The sequence below is a fragment of the Nanorana parkeri genome, unplaced genomic scaffold (assembly GCF_000935625.1).
Source record: "Nanorana parkeri isolate BGI_ZX_2015 unplaced genomic scaffold, ASM93562v1 scaffold215, whole genome shotgun sequence".
In the NCBI taxonomy this organism is placed as follows: Eukaryota; Metazoa; Chordata; class Amphibia; order Anura; family Dicroglossidae; genus Nanorana; species Nanorana parkeri.
In genome coordinates, this window is record NW_017306483.1 from 1,684,114 (window position 1) to 1,710,447 (window position 26,334).

The 26,334-nt window shown below is 44.2% G+C and overlaps 1 protein-coding gene across 1 annotated transcript in view; it reads left to right on the top strand.

The window, feature by feature from the left end:
- LOC108786524 (major histocompatibility complex class I-related gene protein-like) overlaps positions 1 to 26,334 on the top strand; it is a 48,259-nt gene that overhangs the window by 4,790 nt on the left and 17,135 nt on the right. The gene's annotated exons all lie outside the window — the stretch shown is intronic.

Below are 26,334 nucleotides of genomic sequence, written 5' to 3' on the forward strand. Positions count from 1 at the left end.
TTTTGTAGCTATAACATCTTCTGGGAAGGATTTTTGGAGTGTGAGGGAGTTTGTGCCCATTCAGCCAAAATAGCATTCTTGAGGTCACGTACTGATGTTAGACAAGTCATATGGTAGGTATAATAGTCAGGTGCCTTTACCCATACAGTACAGTGTATGGGTCAATGGGTATCCTTATACCTGGTAAGCAGCATTATCACTGCTTCCATTGACAGAAACCAATCTATAGAATAACCTATTTGTAAGGTTTGACCTTTTTAAATCGAATGCTAAGGCAGCAGAGCTTTGGCTGCATAGCTATCTAATAGTGACTCTCCCTGGCTACCCACTTCTGGCTTTAATATACAACCCCAGGCACCTAATACAGAGTACATTGCAGTTTGTAACAAATTGCCTAAGCCCTGATGAAGGAGGACTATTTATATCCCACCATGGATCCTCCTCACTCTGACATGTTTCACCCAATAATGGGCATAGTCATAGTGATAGAGGAAGGGTCCAGGCGGTAAGCATATATGTCTATACACACGGTTGCAGATTTATAAACTCATTACAATATTAAAGGGGGGGGGGGGGGGAATTCCCTTCCAAGAAAAAACAAAAACCACAATATTACGGTATTATAAACTCTTGTTAAAAGAGTATAAGTATAAAATCCACTGTTCTAAGACACCATATCTGTGTGAAAACTCTCAAAAGACCATATTGATGGAATAAAGAAAGTTCTAGCAAATCCCACACTGGTGGCTAAAAAAGGACCTCATGTTCTCAAAAAACACGATAGTATGCTTTTAAGGAAAGAATGGACACAATTTAATATGTAGCCAAAATTGCCTGTCCATACCTATCAATATGGATATACACTGAGTGGCCAAATTATTATGACCACCTGACGTTTGTAGGCAAATTAGCTATAATTTTGTGCTGAAGTTGCTAGAGGGCTAGAGGGCTAGCAGGTTGTTTACCACGACAGTAGAAGTGATTTGTTTCTGAAGATACGGGGAAACAACGCGACTTAACAGCCTTTGAACGCGGGATGATTGTTGGCGCTCGGAGCCATGGAGCGAGTATCAGCAAAACAGCAGAATTCGTTACATGTTCAAGAGCAGCTGTTGTTAAAGTGTTTAAAGACCGGACTGTCAGCCGAAAATTTGGGTCTGAACGTGCGAATTGTGGTCGTCAGCGACTAGTCAATGTTAGGGAAGAACGAAGAGTGGCAAAACTGGTACAAGACAACAGAAGGGCAACAGTGCAGTGTCAGAGTCCTCGCATCACCTTTCATCATCTCGTGGAGTCACGAGGCGGCCCAACAAAGTCATCTCATAGAGTCATCTCGTGGAGTTATCTCGTGGCCCAACGAAGTACTGATGGGGTGGTCATAATAATCTGGCCACTCAGTGTATATATATATATATATTACAGTATGTAGAAATCCATTTTGCAGGGGAATATTCCTTACCTTGCAAATCACTTTGCAAAGATTACAAATCACGTGCAAGGAAAATTAACAAAAACCTGTATTTTACTTGCACATGATTGAATTATGTAAGTCAACAGAGCTTCACCTCATTTACAAAGCTTAGAGAAAATTCCCTTGCAAAGTGTAAATGCAACAGCTTCTTTGCCTGGGTTCTGCCTTGGATTCTCCGTAACATTCTAATGGAATGGCTGGCCTGCCTAGCCAACACAGGTGTGGTCATATCGGAGTTTACTGAAAATCAGGTTCTATCATAGTCATCCAAAGCAAGCTGTCCATAGACGTATGCTGTCTGCCTGATGCTGTTGCTTTTGCTGATTACTTTACAGTAAAGCTGAATTCCAAGTAGATATAAATGCCACAAATTTACGCAGCTCTCTTATTCTGACTCCGATCGTTGTGATAGCGAAATATATCCCTTGCTGAGACCTCTATGCCTGGCCTGTATAAGCAGATATACTCACTGCGGACAATCCTCGTCAGATAGCTGAACTCGTCAATACCGATTCATTCAAAAGAGGTGTTTATTCTTTAACATCAGGGTTACAGCAGATGATAGGAACAGCAGTTGAACGGTTATAGTATTGTGCGGTCAGGAAATGATGCCTTTCCTACGTACTGTGCAGATTACATGTGTGTCCTTGTTACATGTGGCTTTTAACTGTGGCCATGACACAGGAAGTACTGCACACAGGAAGAAGGAAGGGGCGTACACTAGGGGGAAATACATCGTCACATGAGGAATAATTACAGAAAACATGTTTGTTACAACAAAAGGCCACTAGATGGCAGCATAGGATAACACATGAATTTAGCTATGAGAAAATAGTTAGGCAAATCACACTATATAAATTCTAACCTATATAACAATGCTAATATTAACTGAGACTATGCATCTCATATTCTATGCCCCTATTGGGGCGGCACATCTCTATTAATTACATTTTTTAATGAGTTTTGTTAAATGCAAGCAGTGTAAGTACCTGATTCTAAGATAGTATCATCCTCTTCAGGGGCGTAACTAAAAATCACAGGGCCCCATAGCAAAATTTTGTATGGTGCCCTGTGATTTCTAAGGGTGACCCTCTGGAGCCCACCATAGACTCTCTATGGTATTCTCTGCAGGAGTCTCAGGCGGGCGGTCAAGCCCTCTTACCTGATAGCCCTGATCCTCTGTCCGCCTCCTTCTCCTCCACGAGCGACTCCTCCATCACTGGGCTCCACCTCCTCGATCGCTGGGCCCCGCCCCTCGATCGCCGGGCCCGCCTCCTCGATCACTGCCGATGATGGGCCCGCCACCTCCTGCAAAGCTGCTGGTTGTCACCAACTCAGCAGCGGCTGTGAGAAGGAATGGAGCGTTCCTCCTCACAGCCGCCAGTGACAGCCAGCAGCCTGGCTGTCCGAGCAAGATGCCATAGCGACCCAGGCGGCCCGCATGGCATCAGGGAGATGTCCTGGCCGGCCCCCGCCGTGCCTCGGGCCCCATAGCGGCCGCCTGGGTCGCTATGGTGATTGTTACGCCACTGATCCTCTTGCAATCCCTGTACAACAGAGCCCAGACTGGGGGAGGAAGAAGCAGCACAAGGAGCCAATCCGTTGTGGTGCTGTGTTCATGTGCTAACAAGAAGCATGTTGATTAGTGGAGAGAGCATAGTGGTAGAGAAATTAGACTACAGCTTGATCTCCATGACCTTAAATACCTTCCTATTAGTTGACCACCCTATACTATTTTTGAATTGTGTGTTTTCCTATAATTAAATGTTAGTGTAATGGCTTTCAGTATTGCTGACTCTTCTGATTACAATTCTATCGATCTGTTCTGCAGTTCCTGAATCTGATCACAAGATCGTGGTGTCTATAGTTGTCATAGGAGTGGTCCTGCTTACTATACTGGTGACAACAGCTTTAGTCCTAAAGAGAAAGTCAGGTGAGTTTGTGAATTCTGCATTTGTTTTTCAGCCTTTGGTTTTGAATCAGAATTGTATTTTCACATTAGTCGGGATTTTAAAGGCAACACGATTTTTAGAAGAGGTTTTTAAAGTGGACCTCGCATCAAAATATACGGAGGGCTTATTAGTTAGACCTGTCCCCATGTGAAAGCATGGCATGAAACCAAAATAAGTAATCCACACCAACAGCCAATCATAACTGCTTAGATCACAGAAAGGAGATTTCTGATTGGCTGTTATGAGTTACTACACTTTGCACATCCTTATTGCTCCGAGCATCACCAAAATGAATAAGCCAAATGCTGGAACTTATATATGAGAATTGAGCAGAAGGCAAATTGATATATGCCCATGGCAGCCAATCCCAACTGAATGTCCACTACAGCACAGATTATATAAATATTTCCTATTATAAAATGCAATTAGCTATTTAAAATGGAAGAAAACTTTTTAAATAAGGTTCAGGTCATAGAGTAAGGTTACCAATTTTTTTAAAATAAAATCCGGGGACACCATACTGACCACGCCTACTTTTAACCACACCTAAAACATGCCCCATTTGTAGCCACGCCCTTCATTTTTAATACACCCTCAAACAATTGGTCACAGATTTTTGGAACTTGGCGCAATTAAGATATAAAAAAAACCCCCCAAAATGAAAAGGTATAACATGCATGCATTATTAGAAGGTTGAAGATAGAAGAACCTTGAAGGTGTTAAAGTGACACAAATCTCGGGAGTTAAATCTTAAAAATGCAGTTAAGTAGCCTAACTATTAACAAATATAAATATCACTCATAATCATAGGGTGCAAGTGTCACAGGAACAGATAGCTCCAGCTAATACAGTGCTTTACAGGATCCCAATGGGCTGACCAGATATGACATGTATACATGTGTGCATTGGGCCAAGCTGGACCGATATACAGTAAATGTGCATAATAAGTTATACCTGGAGTTCAGCTTTAAAGTGATACTAAACTCAGGAATTAAATCTTAAAAATACATTCAAGTACCTAAACTATTAACAAAAATGTCTCTAATTTGTATATCACTCGGCTGTAGATCCTCAAATCATCTCTCTGAATTGGTGCTGACACTGTCCTTCCTTCTGGAGGGGGGCTACTTTTGTTCCCCATTGACCCTGTGTGTGTTGTAAAGTAGTCACCGCTCCGAGCTCACTCCCGTGATGGACTACAATCTCAATACAAATTAGTAAACTAAATGTGAGATTGTAGTCCATGCATTTTTTAGATTTAACTTCTGAGTTTAGTGTCAGTTTAAGATATCAAGAAAAATGCTGCCCTCTGTTACTTACTACTGCTGCGTATTCCTGATGCAGGAAATTGCAAGTTCCTAAGGCAGGAATACCAAATTGCACCTAAACCATAGGTGTGAATGGAGCCTAAGTCGGAGTACAGAGACTTGCCAGTGTGGGGCTGCAGTGTTGTAAAGAGCAGGACATGTTTGTGCTATTTTTTACTGCATAGCTCTTTACTACACAGTGTAAGAGCAGACTCCAACTCAAAGCTCCTTGGTTGCTAGGATACCTATGGCTGCCTGCATCCTGGAAAGCAATCCTGGAAACCAATGATGCATCCCCAGCCCCATTCAGCTGCTGGCTCGCAGATTTACAGCCAACTGCTCATTGTAAACAAAAGGACCGGGGATGCTGGCTGGCATCACTGGCCATATATGGAAATGACCATATTTGGTCTATGAGGTCATCCAGATTCCCCGGCATTTAAGTTTACATTCAGCATTCTGACAGGTACATGACTCTGTCACAGGAACCGACATTTGTTGTGCAGAGGCATACCACAATTCTATATGTCTACAATGTTCTTTATGGATTCCAAGGATAGTGTATTAGATCAGAATTATGTGAGACGGATCTTATGTGCAATAATTACTTTGTAGGAAAAAAAATCATAAAACTGTGATTAAAGTAGAAATAAAATCGGGGGGGGGTTGGCATATATCTACTGCTAGTAAGCGGTAAATATTTGCCCCAACATGGAAAAAAAAAACAGTTGGACAACACCAACAAACTTACCTTGTGTCAGCAGCATCGCTCGCTCCCGGCAGCAGAAGTCCCGGGTCCCGAGCGCTGTGAAGAAAGAAGTGTGGGCGGGCACATGCGCAGTCCAGATCATCGGAGGGGAGAGGAGGAGAGTAACGCTGGATGGATGCAGCCAGCCAACCGGGAGCGTGCACGTGCGACAGACACCGTGGGACCCAAGGAGTCTGCGGTAGATCAGGGACCTGCACCACCGCTGGAGGGACTGTGGAAAATGAGTGTTCGGATCAAGAGGCATCACATAACGTGAGTCCTTACAGCAGCATTAGGGGGAGGGAGGGACTGCCTTTAATGTCACTTTAACAACCCTACATAAATCAGATTTTCATCCAACTCTTTTTCTCCGTGCAGCAAAATATGAAAATGAATACAAGCACCACCAAGTGTGCGGACCAGAGGGAGCGAATTAAAAAATAAAAATATAGAGTACAAATAGAATACAAAATCCACAGAAAAAAAAAACCTTGATTGCCGCTGAAGTGGCTGGAGCTGTGATACTTGTGGAGCTCTCTGCCACTGTGGGTTATATTTGTGTGCTGCGATTATATATTTTCATGTATTTGTAATAAAGTTATTCGTAATTTACTGCCACACTTTATGTTGTGCGGGCATTTGTTTCAGGGGGTACTACTTTGTGCATGTTGGGATTCTGAAGATATCTGTGGGCATGACAATGGTTAGCACTTGCCTTGCAATACTGGGATCTTCAGTGTAATCCTGGTCAGGAGACTGTCTGCTTGGAGTATGCATTTTCTCCCTGTCCATGTGTGGGTTTCCTCCCAAAGACATGCATGTACAGAAATTTGCCCTGGTCTAAACTGGATCTAGTATAGGCATGTGAGTCAGGGACTGTAGACTGTAAGCTCCTTGAGGACAAGGACTGATGTGAATGTATAGTATGTAAAGCTCTGTGTGATATGATGGCACTATATAAATGCCTGTAATAAATACATTTCTATTGCACACAAACCCAGTGCCAACCCTTGTGTGCAGGGTGATGTAGATAGTAGATGGCACTACATCAAGCAGGTATGACATATGTTGCCAGCACACGCCTTACAATTTGTAGTCCTCCTCCTCATGTAACACTTACCCCTACCTTTTAGATTGTAAGCCCTCAGGGGCAGGGCCCTCCTTACCATCTTGTCTTGACTTTCACTGACACTGCTTCTGGGTGAAGGGGGCCTGCTAATCCAGTGCTGCAGTTGTCCCCTCGCATTGATGTTAGCACGTCAGACTCCTCTTTTTGGATCCTGAGACAGCCAATAGGAAGGGTCAATGTCACTGGGTCAACCAGCAATCACAAAAGTTAGGCTATTTTTATTTATTATTAATTTGATTACCGTATATACTCGAGTATAAGCCGTCCCGAATATAAGCCGAGGAAAATCTGTTCACTTTACTACACCGAATCTGCTACAATGAAAGAGGTTGGAGTTCATTTCTTATAACCCAACTCCAGCAAAAATGGTATGTTTCACAATAATTGTTACTGAATTTTAAATAGTATAAGAAACACAGAGCAGCGGTACGGAAAATCGGCAATTACATTACAATCACAACCACATTCAAGGATATGACATGTATACATACTGTACATTGGGCCAAGCTGGACCGATATACAGTAAATGTGCATAATTAGTTATACACGGTGTCCAGCTTTAAAGTGACACTGAACTCAGGAGTTAAATCTTAAAAATACATTCAAGTACCTTAACTATTAACAAAAATGTATCTTTTGTGTATCACAATGGCTCCCATTTTTTGGTAACTTTAGGCGTGCCATTGGTGGTTGACCTCATGATTACCTTGTGGTCAGCCTGTGTTTGGTGGCAGACTCCAATACCTCACATGTCACAATTGTACCTGGTATGTAAGGTAGAGAAAGAGAGGAAAAAGTAGAGGAGACTAATAATAGGTAAAGAAATGAAAAAAGGAACGGAGAATGAAGAAAAAATGGAGGTTCGGGTTAAAAGGATGAAGATGCGAAGAAGGGAACAAAAGGAATACGGAATCCCCGGGGAAATCCTGATTTCCCAATCTATCTGTCGCTCATACAATTAGAGTGGCTTCAGCATTCTCTCCACCCCTGGGAGATAATGAGTAATCACAACAGAAAAAAACTTTTTTAGTTTTTGATAAAGGGTATAGGGAGGGACTCAAACGTTGCCAGGATTTTACGTCTGTATCCTTGTTGAAATTTTCCCTTCACTTTCCATCACGGCAACACCAGGACACAAAGTCATGAGGGGCGAGTGTCACAGGAACAGGTAGCTCCGGCTACTACAGTGTTTTATAGGATCCCAATGGGAGGACCAGATATGACATCTATACACTGGGCCAAGCTGGACTCATATACAGGTGAAACTCGAATAATTAGAATATCGTGCAAAAGTAATTGCAGTAAGTGCTGCAAAAGGGGCCCAAACCAAGTACTGAGTACATATGCATGCTTGTACTTTTCAGAGGTCCGATATTGTTCTATGTACAATCCTTGTTTTATTGATTGCATGTAATAATCTACTTTTTTGAGGTTGTGGATTTGGGGTTCTTGGGGTTTTCATGAGCTGTAAGCCATAATCATCACAATGATGACAAATCCCGGCTTGAATTATCTTGCTTTGCATGTAATGAGTCTCTCTCATATATTAGTTTCACCTTTTAAGTTGCATTAGTGAAATAAATGAACTTTGCACGATATTCTAATTATTCGAGTTTCACCTGTAAGTGTGCATAATACGTTATACCTGCAGTTCAGCTTTAAAGTGACACTAAACTCAGGAGTTAAACCTTAAAAATACATTCAGGTACCCAAACTATTAACAAAAATGTCTCTAATTTGTATATCACTCGGCTGTAGATCCTCCAATCATCTCTGAATTGGTGCTGACACTGTCCTTCCTTCTGGAGGGGGGCTACTTTTGTTCCCCATGGTCCCTGTGTGTTGTAAAGTAGTCACCGCTCCAAGCTCACTCCTGTGATGGACTACAATCTCATGTTTAGTTTACTCATTTGTGTTGAGATTGTAGTCCTTTAGAGGAATGAGCTTGGAGGGGTGACTACTTTACAACACACACAGGGACCATGGGGAAGAAAAGTGGCCCCACTCCAGAAGGAAGGACAGTGTCAGCACCAATTCAGAGATGATTGGAGGATCTACAGCCGAGGTATTTATTTTTATTTTTAGGTTCAAAAATAACAAAGTTTTACTCACCGAAGCTCCGAGCTGGCTGGCTGTCCCAAAGCTCTCTCCAGCCTCTCTCCTCCTAGGCTGTAGCATTAGAATCTTCTAGAATACACTGTGTATAGAACATGATGATCTACGGGGACCTTAAGCTGGCCATATACATTATGCCAATTTTATGTCAAATTCTTCAGGAACTGGCCGAAATTTGAAAACTAGGCGCAGCTTTTAGTAAACTTTCAGCTGGCATCCCTCGATCAGTTAAACTAAGGAGCCAGATGGATAATCTTTGAACAAAGGCAGCAGTCAGTAAACAGAACCGGCAGCCGCTGGCCATTTCCAGAAAATAAAGGAAACAGATGGGGTTCCTCAATTAACGCACGTAACTGCTCTATGTTTTTCCGTTTGAAGGAAAAACATAGAGCAGTGCATGACCAGCTTTAGATCGCTGCAGAGGAGAGGGAGAGAGGCGGGAAGGAGCGGTCAAGCAGCAACTCGGCTCCACGGTTCAGGTGAGTATAACAGGTTTTTATTTAGCACATAGAGAAACACAAGCATGCCCGTGCAGTGCGGGGGGTAGCCCCACTGAAAGGGTTAATAACATTTTTCCTGGATGTTGTCTCAGTTGACACAGCCAGCCAACCACTAAAAAGAGAGTTAACGGCCCCAAAGTTTTGCTATGGAGTCCCACTATTTGTACTTATGCCCCTGATGATAATAATAATAATAAGAACAAGAAACAATAATACTAATAATACCAATACTACTACTACTATTATTATTAATAATAATAGAAGAAGAAGAAAAAGAAGAAATAGTAATAATAATAATAAAGTGTGTTACAATCCACAAAATACTGCAATATTGATATTCAGTATAAGACATCAATAGTAACGTGATACCAATATATAATGATTAACTGCTTCCTGTCCGGCTGTTGTATATAAACGGGAGCTTCTTGAATTCAGGTGGGAAGTATAAAATGTCCCTGTGCCCGTGCCCGCGGGGAAATTGTCACTATTGGAAACAGCCATTTACATACAAGTAGTCAGGCGGCTGTAGAGATGCCCGATTGCTTGCATGTGGTGCCGATTGGTGCGCCCCCTCTCCTCCACCGGTCCGAAGCTCTGCTGTGCCAGTGCGGGTCCGCAGGCTCTGTGCTCGGAGATCAGCACACAACCCCCCTCTGATCTCCTCCCAAATCTCTGAATACAGGAGTGATTTATATTACATTGCTTCTGCGTTTAGCTGTCATTCCCGACTGCAGAAGCCGGAGAGAAGCTAGTGAAGCAGATCTATGCTTCATCAGCTTCTCTGGGGGTCCCTAGGGGACACTAGAGGTCTTAAAGACTCCTGATGTCCCCATAAAAAGGACCTGTCACTGTAAATTGGCTATCACATAAGGGACTTCTTAGCCCCTTATGTAATGGCAATAAAGTTAAATGAAAAAAAGTTTAAAAAAAATGAAAGTTACAAAAAAAAAGAGGGGAGTAAAGTTGTTCATTTGGCGCCTTGTAATTGTTACTTCCTCTTTCATTTCTGAGAATTCAGAGATCAGACTTCTTCTGTACCAGGTAATGAAGATGAATATTTCCTTTGTGTGTCCATGTGGTCGCTGCTTTCCGTGTGTGATACCGGGCGATGTGACACAATGTAACAACGTAAGGAAGTCACAACCAGCTCTATTATGTACTCCCCACACATCTCCCCACACTGCTCCCCACACTGCTCCCGTACATATCTCCCCACACTGCTCCCGTACATATCTCCCCACACTGCTCCCGTACATATCTCCAGTATCACAGACTGGAAGGGCCCCATTCTCACCTGAGCGTTTTATCATATTTTTGTGCATTTCCCTACACGCGCTCGGTCGCTTGAAGTGCGCAGCTGAAAAAGGCGCACAAGCTTTTCTCGGAGCTGTGTAAGGGCTTGTTCACCCCAAATGCAGACCAGATCTGCATGAACTTCTGCATATGCAGTGCATTGTTTTTTGACGCATTCTGGGACTTTTTAAACATTTTTTTAAAAGCCTAAAACGGGCTTTCATTGCATTCCAGGGCGTTTGCATGCATTTTTTATGTGTTTGCATCCGAGCAGAAAAAAATAGGGCATGCTGCAGTTTTTCCACATGCTGTGGAACTGAACGCCCAAAATACCATTGGAATACATGGGATGCAGTTTTGATGCGTTCTGTAACTGCTCTGCTCTGCACTTGGTATGAACAAACCCTCAAGTTTTATTTTTTGGCCTGAGAGACTTCGATGGAAACGCCTGTTATTGTATTCTGACAATGGTGGGTGTGCTACTGTCAGAATACCTGAACAAAAGCTGATTGGCTGCTGTCACCTTTCAGCCGACAATTTTTAGACCGGCATCTTTAACAAAAGTTGATTAAAAAATGACTTTTGTGGAAGATTGGGATGCTGACTGGGGCACATGCTGCTCAAATTCTGGCTTTCAGCTGTGTGTGGCGCAGTTGGCACCCCACCATTCGACAAAAGTACGTTTTTCAGCCAGCAGATGTGGAGGAGGAAGGCTGGGCCCGGCGTCAGAAGCAGAGGAGGAGGCGGGCCCGACGATGGAAGAGGACTTTGGTCCCGGCAAAGGAAGAGGAGGTGGGGCCCGGCGACGGAGGAGCCGGGGCCTGCCAGCGGCCATGTTGGCAGATAGCGGATTGGTGCTGACAGGTAAGAGGTGTGCAGCCCACCTGAGATGCTGTAGAGCCCACCATAAAGTGTCTATGGTGGGCCCTGCAGGGTCACTCTCAGGTGGGCTGTTTGGGATATCAAGTGGGCTCTGCAAGGGACATAACTAGAAATCACAGGGTTGCATACAAAATTTTGCTACAGGACCCTGTGATTTCTAGTTACGCCCCTGCGTGTATAGTATGCTCAGCTTTAGTAGACGTGTGCATACACCTGCAGGGACACATGGCGGAACAAATATGTTCTCACAGGGCATAGAGCCGTTTGTGTCACCAGTATCCGTAGCGGTGATACTTCATCTTTCATATTCTAGTGTATTCTATGTGTGACATTACACCAAAACTATGACGGAAACACACAACTGATAAGATAGATGTTGATGTTTGCTTGCAAAAGAACGCGGAACTGTTCAGCCAATTTTGTGATTCAAGCGTCAGCCACACTGCATCAAAACCATATAAAATGTCCTTTCCAAGCCGATTTTTGTGCCTGCCATAGGCTCTCAATCTATAATAATTCAGTGCAATGGAAACCAAAACTTTCTTTTTGTTTCTGTATAGAGTGGAGAGGGATTAGAACCCCTGTTAGGTTCTAATTGGGGCCTGTGTCCCTGTTAGGGAGATTCACCTCCTCTATTTGTCCTGGGGACCGCCCAAGTGAAAGAGAATCACAAATGTTGGCCTGTCATCAGAACAGGAATAGATGGGAAACCTTCTGATGGGAATACTAGTTCTGGTGACCACCAGGGATTTCCCTCACTTTGGAGGGATTTCCTTTCCCTTCTTGTTTCGGACAGGAAGTGAAGGGAAATCTCCCCCATGGGACACAGATGGCAGGGGTTATAACCTTGCCTTAGGCCTCATGCACGTAGCCAAGTGTCAGCCCATACAGATCCATGCGGCATGCGCGGCCGTATCGGGCTGATCCCGGGAAGGACAGGTGCTGAGTGTGATTTGTACGCAGCAGCCTGTTCTTCCCTATCGGAGTACACGGTCAAACGCCGCCCTACGCTCACCCAAACTTCACATCTGTGCGGGTGTCCGTGCTCGGATGCAGAGAGGACCCATCCTGTCTGTGTCCGAGCATGGACACCCGCACCTACACAGATATGCAGCTCGGGTGAGCGTACGACCGCGTACTCCCAAAGGGAAGAACAGGCTGCTGCATACAATCACACGCAACACCTGTCCTTCCCTGGAGCAGCCCGATACGGCCGTGCATGCCGCATGGATCTGTATGGGCTGACAATTAGCTGCGTGCATGAGGCCTTATTCTATACAAAGCTAAAAAAAAGGTTTTGGCTTCAGTTCTACTTTTAGTCACAAGGAACTGCACTTTAAAAAAAACAGAAATGTATCATTAAAGTAGGAAGGAATTTAGTTTGCTAAAGCACTGTGTATGATAGACAAATGTCATTTAAAAAATATATATACTGTTTTTACATTTCATTCTTTATTTTCTTACTCTATCTAAAACTAAAAAAAAGAAAAAGTTTCAGTTTCAGTTCTGGTTTAACTGCCTCCCAGCCGGCCGTTGTGGTTAAGAGGCCCGCCGGGAGCTTCCTGGATGTAACACGCTGTCAAAAGACATCCTGTTGGCCCCGCCCACTCGTGCGCGAGAGCGGGGTAACTGTCCAAATTTAAAAACAGGCAGCGATGCCTGTTTACATACAAGCGATATAGAGCCGGCGGATCGCTTGTATAATGTGACTGTATGTACGCCCCCCCTCCCGCTGGTCCCGAGCTCCGCTGTGGCCGGTGCGGCCCCGGGACCAGCGTGGTGGCTCTGACAGGGGATGAGAGGGAGATTGGTACATGAACTCCCTCCGGTCCCATCTCCGGTGTCAGAATGCGGAAGTGATGTCTATTACATCACTTCCGCATTCTTGTGTCACTCTTCAGCTTCAGAAGCTGGAGAGAAGCTGATGAAGCAGATCTGTGCTTCATCAGCTTATATGGGGGTCCCTAGGTGACATTAGGGGTCTTGGAGACCCCTGATGTCTCCATAAAGAGGACCTGTCACATCCCCTTTGCTATCACATAAGGGATTTCCTAGCCTCTTACGTGATAACAATAACTTTAAGTGAAAAAAAAGTAAAAAAAGATTAAAGTTTAAAAAAAATTTAACTCACACAGTAAAAAGAATTAAAAAAAACAAAACTTTTTAAAAAAGTCGCCACTTATACATACACACATGCAAACATGTGTTGAGTGTTCATACGTGCGAAAACGACGATTGCGCCCATTACGCCGCTCATGTTACATATCGATGCGAACGTTGGAGTGAGAGCTATAAGTCTAGAGCCATCAATCACTGATAACACTATTTGTAACTACATACAGAAAAGTGGGGGTTTTTTTGAGAGGTATAACACCAAAACTTGATTTAATCAATATATAAAAGAATTTTTATTGATTTTGCGACCCATGAGTTGAGAACCACTGGTCTAGGTAATGCAATACATAAACCCATTCTAAGATTTCCAAACCGGAAGAATTGTGCTCTTGGCGGCTCCGCCGGACAGAGGGACACCCATCACCATCATCACCCCCACACCCAGTCACCTCTCACTTACCACCCACTGATAACACTAAGCTGATGAGCGGTAAAAGCTTTTAAAGCGTAGCCTATGGCCATTGTTGGGTATGGTAGTTTTTTGCAATTTTGCGGGTGCGCACAATTTTAAGGCTTGACCGGTTAGGTGTCTATTTACCCAACGTGACCCCGACTTTTATATTTTACCAAAAAATTGGGTAATAATAATTGTTTCCTAACATAATGTAAAATAAAAATAGTTTTTCAAAATTTTCAGTCATTTTTCCTTAATATAGCAAAAAATAAAAAACCACCAGTGGTGAATAAATACCACCAAAAGAAAGCTCTATCTGTCCCCAAAACATGGTATAATATTCATTTCATTACAGCGCTGCATGACGGAATAAATGTCAGTGAAAGTACCGCAGCGCTGAATACTGAAAAATGGCCGGGACAGGAAGGGGGTGTAAACAAGCAAGTGTTTAACCTTTAGATCTCCTGTGAACAGCACAGAACGGAGAGCCAGGAGGATGGACCCCATAACACAGTGAATTTAGTTAAAAGGCTTGCAGATAAAATCATATATACATTATACTGTATAATGGATATAAGATATAATAGAAAACATATATTTCAGTAGAGACAAAATGGGCAACTGTGGCAAAGTATAAAGAGCAAAAAAATCAAACGGCCATTTCCAAACCCATCGAAAAATTCTACATGAGGATTGATATGAGCAACAGTCAGTGTCAGCAGATATCTGATTGTTATTCTCAAGACAGCCTTCCGCAGTATGAAACCCAAATTTGCATGTATGAAAATGTTTGTACTCCACAAAGCCTTGCCGAAAGAGGGAGTATATGTAAATTGTGTGCAGGAAGACCCACATGCATTTATGGTTCATATCACTGAGGAAGAGAGAGGGGAATTCCCAGTATATGCTCTATGTCATCAATAGTGAATAAGCCTAATAAGTCAGCGTCGCTCAAAAAAGGAACCCAACAAGGCGTGGCCATTTGTTTTTGTCATTTTCTATTTAGTTTTTAATTAAAAAACTAAAGAGAAGTTCATTTATTTTCTGATTAGCCGCAGTTGCTTCATTATGGCTCCGCGGAAATATATATTTTAACATTTATATCTTTTAAAGTCTTTTAACTATTTGTGCTTTGTTATGGTGCTCATCCTTCTGTTTCTGCTTTCTGTGCTGTTCATGGGAGATGCAATGGCTAGTTTTATAATGATATGTGAATATACAATTATAAATGATCAGCCAACACTATAAACATGCTTTTAACATCAGTGGCAGTGTTAAAGGAGAACTGTGGGGTCAGTGTTTTTCCCATAGTTCTCTTAAGGGTCTCTTAATGCTGTGTGTATGCCCTGTGTGTTGTGCTATGCGTATGCCCTGTGTGTTGTGCTGTGCTTATGCCCTGTGTTTTGTGCTATGCGTATGCCCTGTGTGTTGTGCTATGCTTATGCCCTGTGTTTTGTGCTATGCTTATGCCCTGTGTGTATTGCTGTGCGTATTCCCTGTGTGTTGTGCAAAAGAGAATTGAAAAATTAACTTTGAGGCCTCATTCACACTGCCGGTGTGCACAGCCCTATTGGGCCGCTCCCGGGAAGGACAGGTGATGCGTGTCATTTGTACGCAGCAGCCTGTTCTTTTCTATGGGAGTATGTAGCCGGACGCCGCCATGCGCTCACCCCAACTGTACATCTGTGCGGATGCGGGTGTCTGTACTCGGACACAGACAGGATGGATCCTGTCTGCGTCCGAGCACAGACACCTGCACGGATGTGCAGTTCGTGTGAGCTAGCGTACGGCCGCGTACTCCCATAGTGAAGAACAGGCTTTTCTTAGTACAAATCACACACAGCACCTGTGCGGCCCGATGCACACGGAGGGGCCCGATACAGCCGCGCAGGCCGCACGGATCTGTACGGGCCAGCATGTAGCTGTGTGAATGAGGCCTTATTGAACAGAAGGATCCAACTGGTCCACACACTGCTCAAATTTTGGCCAGTTCCGCAGGACTTGGCAAAAAATCATCCAGTGTATGGTCAGCTGTATAGGCCTCCGTCACTCTAGGTGTTGGTGGTTTCAGGGGTTATTTTAGGTGTTGTTACTTGTTACACATATCTAGGCACATTTTTAAAGTGTTTTGCAGACGTTCAGCTTCAGGCGTTTCAAGTGTTTCCTGTATGGCACGAAATTTGTTCTCAAACATATACCATCAGAAAGCGCTGTTCTTTTCTGAATAAAGTATCTTCAGTGAAGGACAACGGAGTGCGATTGCATTTGTTTGAGATACAAGAGAGAAGCATAGACGTGCTTGTGATCGGCACTCAGGTGAGGGCTAATGGAGGATGTGAGCGGTGATTTGCATTGTCAATGGGGACAAAAATGCTCAGAACTGCCTTCAGGGCCCATTCACACCATGTCCGGATCATCTCCAGACCAGACCAGATTGTTACTGGACCCAAAATGCATCCTAATGTATCCCTATACTATTTCTGGCCTCTGTTCACACCAGCGCAGTCCATTCCAGACCAAACAAAAAATACTGCTTGGCTGGTCTGGAATGCACTGGAATGCATAAAAACGCACCAAAAACACATAAAAACGCACTGGAACACACTTGTAAGACCATTTAAGTAAAAACAAAATTCCAGATCTGGTCCGTAAAATGGTGTGAACCTGCCCTAAAGAACCTAACCTTTGCAGTGGGGCTACCCCCACACTGCAAGGGTTAGGTGCTCATTTTCGTCTAGGGTCTAAAAATAAAAAAGTTATACTCACCGGAAAACTCAATCCCAAGGCTGCTCTACTTTTTTTTTCAGCGCAGGGCAGGTCACATGAACACCACACTGGTGAGAACTGCTCCTATTTACACCCATTAATTTCCAGATGTCCTTGTATTGGCATCCATTGAAAAAAAATCAGGTGTGAATGGGGCCTAAAAGAAGCTCATGTATTTTTTCTATCTACAGGTGTGTTGCTACAAGAGACAGAGCGCTCAGGTGTGAACAGGGGACATACACAAAAATGGGATTCCGCCTGCTGAGCTTTTTGTAGTTTTGAATGACGGCACACTCAAGTTTGAATGCGGCCTTAGGCATCTGACCACCTTTTCTAAGGCTGGGCATACACTTGTAGGATAGGTGTAGTACGGCCAATGGCCACTAGATGCCCCCATGGGACCCTGGAGATAGATGTAGCTCTAGCCTGGGGAGACTCTGTGTCCCAGGAGAGCTGATTTATAGGGGGCGCCCGAGAGGGGAGGAGGAAGTTCAGGAGGGAGTTCAAGAGTACAGGCAGGGCCGGATTTGCTCTCCCTACCGCCCCAAGGCCAGGTTCCGCAATGCGCCCCCTCCCCGCCAACCAGTGTACACGGAGTGGCAGGGTTAGTTTTAACCCTACCGCTCTGCTCACAGCATCGGCGGCAGGGACAGGAGAGAGGTTCGGCGGCCGGGGGAGGACGGAGTCCCGAAGACCAGCGGAGCGCGGTAGGTGCGGGAAAGGGGACTGCACACATATTACAAGTGCGACATCGCCGCAATCACTTGTAAACGAACGGCCGGATTCCCCACTTACTGCCCGGAACTACATGTGTCAGGGGACACCACGGCGCTGCCGTCCCTCTGCTACGTGCCACCCCGAGGCCGGGCCTCGGTGGCCTTGTGGGGAATCCGGGCCTGAGTACAGGAGAGTGCACAAGTCTGAGACTGTCTCTAAAGGATAGGCTGGTCCATGGGAAGGACAGGACCAGGCCTAGGACTATGTAGGACTACAGAGATTCCCCAGTTTCCCCTGGAGGTGAAAACCACCGAGCTAAGACCGACAAGGATGGGATTCCGGAGAATATGGAAGTGTTGTAGGACTGACAATATTTGCCAGTGGGCCTCTGGCCCAAGCAAGTCATGGACTCTGGGCTGATCTTCTCTATCTCTAAAATGTATCACCATGCAAGTAACAAGTGATGTGCCGTCATCTCACTCGGGGGTGGCGGAAACGTATACTTATTGTCCCGTTCATCCTTTCAAGTAAAATCAAGAAAAGACTATCTGTGTGGACTGGTGCTTCTCCCTCCAACCTCAGAGCAGGAGGGGTTCTGCAAAAGTGTGATGTTGGACTGTATCGTGGCTGTAACCATCCTGAGGAGGGTAGATGTGCAAATGGGCTATGCCCGATATAGGGTGCCTTTCATGGTTGGCCTTTCTTCCCAAGGGGGAGGGAGCGCCGAAGACCGCAGAGGCGGTGGAAGCCATGAGGGACCTGTGTGCGCAGTACTACATGTATGGGAGTTGGTAGCACGAGGTCAGAGCCGAGGCCCTTGAGCGTGGGGGTGCCTGGTTTCGTGTTGCATACACGGGGTTACACAGAGCCAACCCAAAGGGAACTCACACGTAACACCCCAAGAGTGAACCCCGCCTACACACTGTAACATATTCTTTGTTCATTTTGTTTGCAGGCCGCTGTCAGAATACCAGAACAGAGCCGGCAGATCATTGGCTGCTGGCTCTGTTCATTGAAAGATTTCCCGACCGGCTACTTTTGATCAGCTGATTAAGGGATTGCGGCCAAAAAGGTCTTGACAGCGGCGCCCACTGTGCAGATTTCAGCAGGTTCATAAAGAACCAGCCGATATTCATATAGTGCATGGCCAGTTTAAGCTGCATCAACTTGTTTCAAGCTGCTTTCTGCAAGCTACTTGTATTGGGAGGGAAGCTGTTCTGACAAAAGCCAGAGTACTCTGACCCTAACGGCGAGCTGCTGTATGGGACGGCCAAAATTACGTCTCTGACACAATACATTTTTACTGTAAAATATGCACCTAATAGGAAAAAGGCGGACATGGAGACATTATTATTGATGGGCATTCTTGTCAAATGTTGTGATTTCTATTCCACCGAATGTAGCTGCGTTTGAATGGAAAGTGCTGCGTTGCCTGCAGTTCTAATGCTGCATACAAAAAAATGCAGAGTAACACAAAGCAGCTACACTATATGTATATGTGCTGCTCAATTAAAAGAGACATATAGCCAAAACATTTTTGGCTATAGTTCTCTTTTGGGTCACAGGAGGACATTTACTAATCGCTATATGCTGACAACACAGACTGCAGCCGGGAAAGATTGCGACAGTATTGTTGGGATCCACCCTCCTGCCTGATTGACAGCTGGCTCTGCCTCTATAGAGCCAGAGCCAGCTGTGCCCGCCCCCTGCCCTGTCTGTCCCTCTAGTCAGCGCTGGATGATTGGAGAGGGGAATCCCTGTGGGGAACTATGACTGACATTCACCGCTCTATGCAGGGGAGGAGCGTGAGCTGAGTGATCAGTGGTTTGTGATTGCTCAGTTCTCCATCTATAGAGCCAGCGTGAGACAGCTATAGTGTCACACGTTGGCTCTAACTATGGGGATTAGTACATTTCTCTCTCCCCATAGTTCTCCTTTAAAGTCAGTGGGAAATAGTATTTGTATGTTCCTAAAACAATGCAAACCCAGGAAAATAACTGTTGGTTATGTGTTTAGATGACGTACTGAGAAATTCCTAACTGCTGTATATCATAGAAGAGTTTGCATGTAGAGAGACTAACATTGCACTACAGCGCCATCTACAGCTCAAAAGACAAATAGTGTTTTCAACACCACTTCTCCACACCATATGCGTTGCGATATGACGTTTAGCTTCACTCGAAGGAAAGTGACAATCCTTTGGCAAAGGCTTGGTGAGAGCATCCGCAGTCATTTCTTCTGATGAGCAATATTGCATGTTGATAATAGCTTGCTCTTGAGTGTTCCTTAGCAGATGATACTTCACGTCAATGTGCTTGGTTCCGGGGTTGTCCCTTCCTGATTGTGCCAGCTTTATACATCCCTGGTTGTCTTCAAAGATTGGGATGGGTTCTCATCGAAGCAAACGCTGCGACTTATTGTCACCTTGTCAGTCTGTGGGTGGAGGATTTTATATCCCTTACTTTGTTCACTATAGCCCACCAGAATCCCTTCTATGGCTGTGTTCTCCAACTTGGATCACTTGTCATTGGGAATATAGGCGTAAGCTTTACATCCAAACACTCTGATGTGCGCTAGGCTAGGCTGCGATCCATGCCACATTTCAAATGGGGTGCTTTCAACAGCTTTTGAAGGTAGTCTGTTCTGTAGGTATGTTGCAGTCACGACTGCTTCTCCCGAGTACTTACCCCGTTTCACCAAAAAAAAGACCTACCCTGAAAATAAGACCTAGTACCATTTTTGGGAATTGCTAAAATATAAGACCTACCCCGAAAATAAGACCTAGTTGTGACCATTCCCAGGGCCGGTGGTGTCATAAGGGGGAACTTGAAGAGCCGCAGGAGAGAATTAGCGGTGCCAACGAAGCCAGCGCTAGAGGAAGCGAGGCGGCACTGGAGGGAACAGGGCCGCATAAGCCGATGCCTCCTCTATAGCGCCGGTTCCTGTCATAGGCGGAGTGATACCAAATGCACTCCGCCTGTGAGGAATCGATAGTGAAAGCGCGCTTCGCTCATTCTGGCCAGCGATTGGTTAGCAAATTGCTCTTGGAAAGGTACGGCCTGATTGACCTGATCACCATATTTTTGTACATGAATAAGTGTGAATATTTGTACATTAAAAAAAAAATAAGACCTACCCTGAAAATAAGACCTAGTGTGTTTTTTTGAGCCAAAAAAAATATAAGACAGTGTCTTATTTTCGGGGAAACACGGTAGGTAGGTTGGCGTCTGACAACATGCATCTGGCCATTTCTATAACGATTTTATTGCGATTTTTCCGTTCTGCTACACTATTTTGTTCAGGAGTGTACAGTGTGCTGGTCTGGTGAACCAGGGCTCAAAACTTCCACTTGCCTGCTCGCATTTGGCGAGTGGAAATAAAGTGAGGGCGAGCCAGGCACAAGATCCATCCGCTGTCTCCCCCTTCTCTCCTCTAGCACTTTTAGCTTCCTCCTGCTCTGTCCTCCGCCGATTGTGTCTTTGTTTAGACAGGTGACAGGAGACGTGTCTGTGTATCGTATAAGCCAGCGTCTCCTGTCACCATAGATACCCGATCCCTACTGCGCATGTGCAGGCAGACGGGACCGTGAGCTGGAACGTAGTGTCCAGTCTAGCTATAGGCGTCCCTGTTCCCCTGGCAGCACAAGTCGGCCATAACTAACGGCCGGGTGCTGTAATCCTTGCTTTGTTCTCCACACTGCTATTTCTCAGGACGGGGAGACCGATCTGCAAAGGGTCATGCATGTAATTTGAGCTCTTTCATTTCCTCTCCAATGAAAGTTGTTCTACGATTTCCAGCATGGCATTCACATGTTCGCATATTTCCTGGCCTTTTTCTAGCCTCATCTTCTATAGCTTGTGTAGCAGATATAAATTACTGTTTAGGTTTGAATGCTCATGCAGTTTCTGTAATACAGTCCACATACCTTTAGCTGTATTCTTTTTTCTCATGTGGATGAGCTGGTCATCTTCCACTAGCAGGCTTATAATTGCTTTTGCTGGTCTGTTCTTCTTGTTCCATTCCTCCACGGGTCCATTAGTGGGTCTGTCTGTACTCACTACTTGCCACAAGTCATCTTTGCTTAGCAGCATTTCAAGCTTGAGCCTTCATAGCTGGTACTTGATATTGTTGAGCTTTGTGATTGCAAACTTCATAGATGAACAGCTTGCCATCTTTCAGTAGCTTGGATGCGGCTCTTGTTGACATGCAGTGTTCTGTTTAGTGCCTGGGCCCATGACCTGTTGGTTATGTGTTTTAGATGAAGCTCTGAGATCTTGAGGAATGATGACTTTTTACTTGCTTAGGAGAATATTACATCAGAATACAGCATTATACAGCACACAGGGAGAACTGCCTAACTTCCTGTGTATCATAGATACATTTAAACATACCGAATAGCATAGACTAGCATTGCACTAAAGCGCCATCCACATCATCTCTCAATGACAAATAGTATAGGCTGTTGTATTTCCAACAATAACACCCCTTGGAATGAACTGATTCACTGTTATCTGTTTATTGGTGAATTTTGTGTTCTTAAAAAGAAAATGATGTTACAAAATTATTTAATCTTGCTTTGTAGCTGGACGAGGAGGGGACCTGCAGATAACAGCAAAATAAGGACTGCAAAAATCACATCATAAAGAAGAATGCAGATTTTATTTGATGGTAAGTCGTGATCTTCAATAATGGTAAAGCCATTTTTTAGAGCCCAGAAACTGATCTGGGGGTCCCTCTTTGTTGCATTTGTGAGTACACACATACAGTAAAGGCTTAGGCATTTAAGGCCCATTCACACCAGGTCCATGTGTTAATCTTACGGTTCCATGCAATTATTGTGTTAAGTTGTGTTGCATTGCCATTCATCTGAATATCACCCCAACACGACTCCCGCCCGCAATCCAATCTTTCGCATCGCAATGCGCAGTACTGCAATACCTTGTGGTGCAGTGCAATTTAAAAAAGTAGTGCAGTAGGTGAGTTCCGCGGTACCGTATGTTAATCGTACAATTAACACACAGACTCAGTGTGAACATGCCTTTAATCTTTCTTCCTTCATAAAAGATAACAGTATCATATATCGGAGCTCTGCAGTTGTCAGCAACTTTTTAAACTGTAACTAAACCCAAAACTAGAATGTATTTCACACTTGTGAATGGGGCTTGTATATATTACAGCCAGGGCAGTCCATACTCTTAAGTGCAGTAGACGGGTGGGTGCTGCCTTAAGTCCTGCGAGAAAAGTGGATGCAGGTACTGCTAATAGTGCTGGGGGGATGGGGGACGGGGGGGTGCTTTAAGGCGGATGTGGTGGGAAGGGTAGCTGTGTAGAGCCGTGCTATCAGCGGCTCTCTGTCCTATCCCGTCAAGCTCACTGACCTCACTGACATAGGATGTCTTACAAGGGAGCACATGTAATTAAAAAACATACATAGATGCTTTGCTTCCTGGACATAAATAGAGTATACAACATGTATCTTATGTATAGTTGCTCCTTAAAGGAGTTGTAAAGTCCCAGCATATCCTCTCCTGTTATAACATCAACATTGTAATAGGAATACATACTGGAGTTGTTTCTGATAATGCAATCAAAGCTTACTTGAAAAAAATCCCTTTTATGTAGTGACTACTGCCTTCCGTCTGCCCATCACTACATATCCCATCATGCACTGCTTCCAGCAAGCAATGATAATATTGCAATGTTCAGATTCCCAGTGTGCTCTGCTTCTCTTTCCCTGCTGCTTGATGAAATACAACCTCTATTTGTCAAGACTACATATCATCTAACAAGCAATAGTAATGTTACATTGTTTAGACATTGAGTTGTAGTTCAGAAAACAGGCTCTGTGAGAATGCTAACAACAGGAAGTACATATTCACAGGGCAGAGTGAAATGGTGTCAGTGCATTGAGGAAGTACCTCCTATGGACATCTTCAGTTAACAACAGACATCCCAACTCTCCCAGATGCTACGGGAGTCCCCCGCTATTAGATAGCGGCTCCTGGCCGCCCGGGAGGGAAACACTTCCTCCCGGAAAGGTTTAATCTGCTCGATCAGTCAGAAAAGAAAAAAAAAGGCATACGAATGCATAGCTAGATTCCTATTGCAATAGCCAATAGCAAACTAGCTAATGTACTCGCCCACTGCTGCTGTCAATCAGCAGAGGGGGACGTGACATTTTCTATCAGGTCCCCCTCTGCTGATTGGCAGCAGCAGAGGGCGGGTGCAATAGCTAGTTTGCTATTGGCTATTGCAAAGTGAAATAGCCAATAGGAATCTAGCTATGCATTCTTATGCCTTTTTTATTCAGACGACTGCAACTGTCAGAATACTAAAAAAAAAAAAAGCCTGCAGATAGCAAAGAAGAGCTTCTAGACGGATATGGTTATTAGGAGTGGGATAGAAATGATGGAAGTGCAATATAGAAATACAGATTTATTTTTAGTTTTTGACCATAGATATCCTTCAGGAGCTTTATCTACCATTTTGTTTTACAGATTGCATTAAATTATCAGTCCTGGAGACATGTGGGAACACAATACAACTCCATACTCCACGTGAGTAAAATCTTATTCATTTTCACTAAGCGGGTCAAAAGACATCACTGGTTGCCAGGAGCTGGACGGGACGCTGACTCTTAGCCCTGGTTCACACCTAGGAGTTTTTGAGCAATTCGAAAAGCGCTTTTGACTGCCCAACACAAGAAATCCCATGATTTTCAATGGCCCTGGTTCACACCTGAGCAGCAAAACACCAGACGCCTGAAAAGATACAGGAGCTTCTTTGGGCATTTAAAAGCACTTTTCCTCCTCATAGACTTAATTGGAAATGGCCAAAAACCTGCAACGTTTATATGCGCGTTCTTACACTGCCCACAATGGTAATGAGCTGCCAATCAAAACGTGCGTCTTCATGTACGCACGTTAAAACGCGCATACACAATGCTCATAAACGCGCACATAACAGCATCCTGCTAACGCACGTACAAACGCGCAAAAACGGTGCCGCCTAGGTGTGAACCAGGGCTTACATATCTCCTCACCTGGCTCTTAGCAACCTAGGTCACTCTGGAAAGGGGGTGGCCGGCACACTACAAGCATTGTGCAGCAGAGCGACCATGCCGCTGTGCCTGCCACCCTCCACATGACCCAAAGAGATGCCACCTCAACAGCCTTGGGTTGCCTCATAGGGACAGCTCGGTCATGGTATGACATCACATTTGAGTGGCTACTATTGCAAAATTAAGCTAAATTAGCAGGAGCAAGTTACTTTTCAGCGTATACACACAGAGCTGACCCACCCACCAAGTATAGATGCTCCTGTCTACATCTTCAGTCTGCAGAAGTCAACAAGTGCAGAGAGAGTGCTGATGCCAGCTCCAATGCACAAGGAGCCATGATGTTTATGTCTAAAATTATTCCTAAAGAAATCTTCAGATGGACAGATGCTGCTTGCATATTTGATTGTGTTTTATTGTCCATGCTTAGCTTCACTTCTAGGGTTCCTATTTGCTTTCCTTCCCCACACCATAAATAGGGACTCGTAGATGGTGTCTCTGGCCTTGAGTTGTCCGCATCCAGACTTCCATAACCAATGAAAACCCTTTCACACTGTATACAAAAACTAGATTTCATTCGGCTTCTCCAATCTCTCTTACCAATTTAATTTTTTCCATGGTTCTCAAGATACATTTCTACGTTGTTCAGAACCAGAAGAACCTCCAAAGTCCATCAAACCAGATGATGGTGGTTTGGGAACATTTCAGACTGAACCAATCAGATCTTGTTCAACTGGTAAGATAAAACATACATACACTATATCTACTGTAAATGACTTGGAGAAGGGACACATCCCCAAATTTTCTTCTCCTGTAGAGATGGTGCCATCCTGATCTCCATTCCACAGGAGTGGTAAATAAATGTGGAGCTTGTGTCGGGCTGTCTTATCAGATGACTCAATATGCACCTTAAATATGGCTATATAAAAACACTCTGCATTCAATATTTAAAATGAGGGTTTTATAGAAACACAAATTATGTATATACAAATGATTTAAAATCTAAATGTATATATTCAATTTAAACAGAAAACACAAAAAATAAAGCATAAGCATAATAATTATAGTTTACCTTTAATTGAATGTATTATCAGAAGGGGGTACATGTCTGTAGAAGTTCTCACTTATCCAAGTCGTGTATTACTACCATTGGTATTGCTCCCCCTGTGACAGGAGCCGGCGCTATAGAGGAAGCATCGGCTTATCCATATGGTTATAAATGCTTGGATAAGCTACAAAACATCTTCATCATTACATAACAAGTCCAGATGCATGTGATTATCTCCTACTAGCAAAGGGGGTACATACTTCTGCTTGACAAAGCAAAATATTTAAACATATCCCTATGATGCCAACTCTGAAACTGGGGAAGCCCCAATGTTCATATCAAACTTCAGACACATTTACCTGTCCTTTGAAAGAAACCTGCCATAAAAGAAAGATGGAGGGTGTCATTATGGACTTTTCTGCAAATACTAGTGGCCTGGGTGTCTGGCAGACCCGCTGGATCAGTACTTTCTACATGACTGACCTGAGACAAGTATGACAATGAGAACTTTTGAATTTTCTTTGCCTCTCGATCTGTGTACTTGCTCCAGGTCAGTAACTCAGAAAATGTTGATCCAGTGGGTCAGGGTATCAGCCAACTAACTAACTGACAAACTAACTAACTGACTAACTAACAGAAAGAGGTCAGACATTGAATATCCTGTATTTCTGTCATGACAGTACAGTGGCGTAACAACCGGGGGGGCAGCAGGGGCACGGGCCCCGGGCGAAAAGTGAAGGGGGGGCGCCGGCCGAAAATGGCACTTTCGGCTCAATGAAA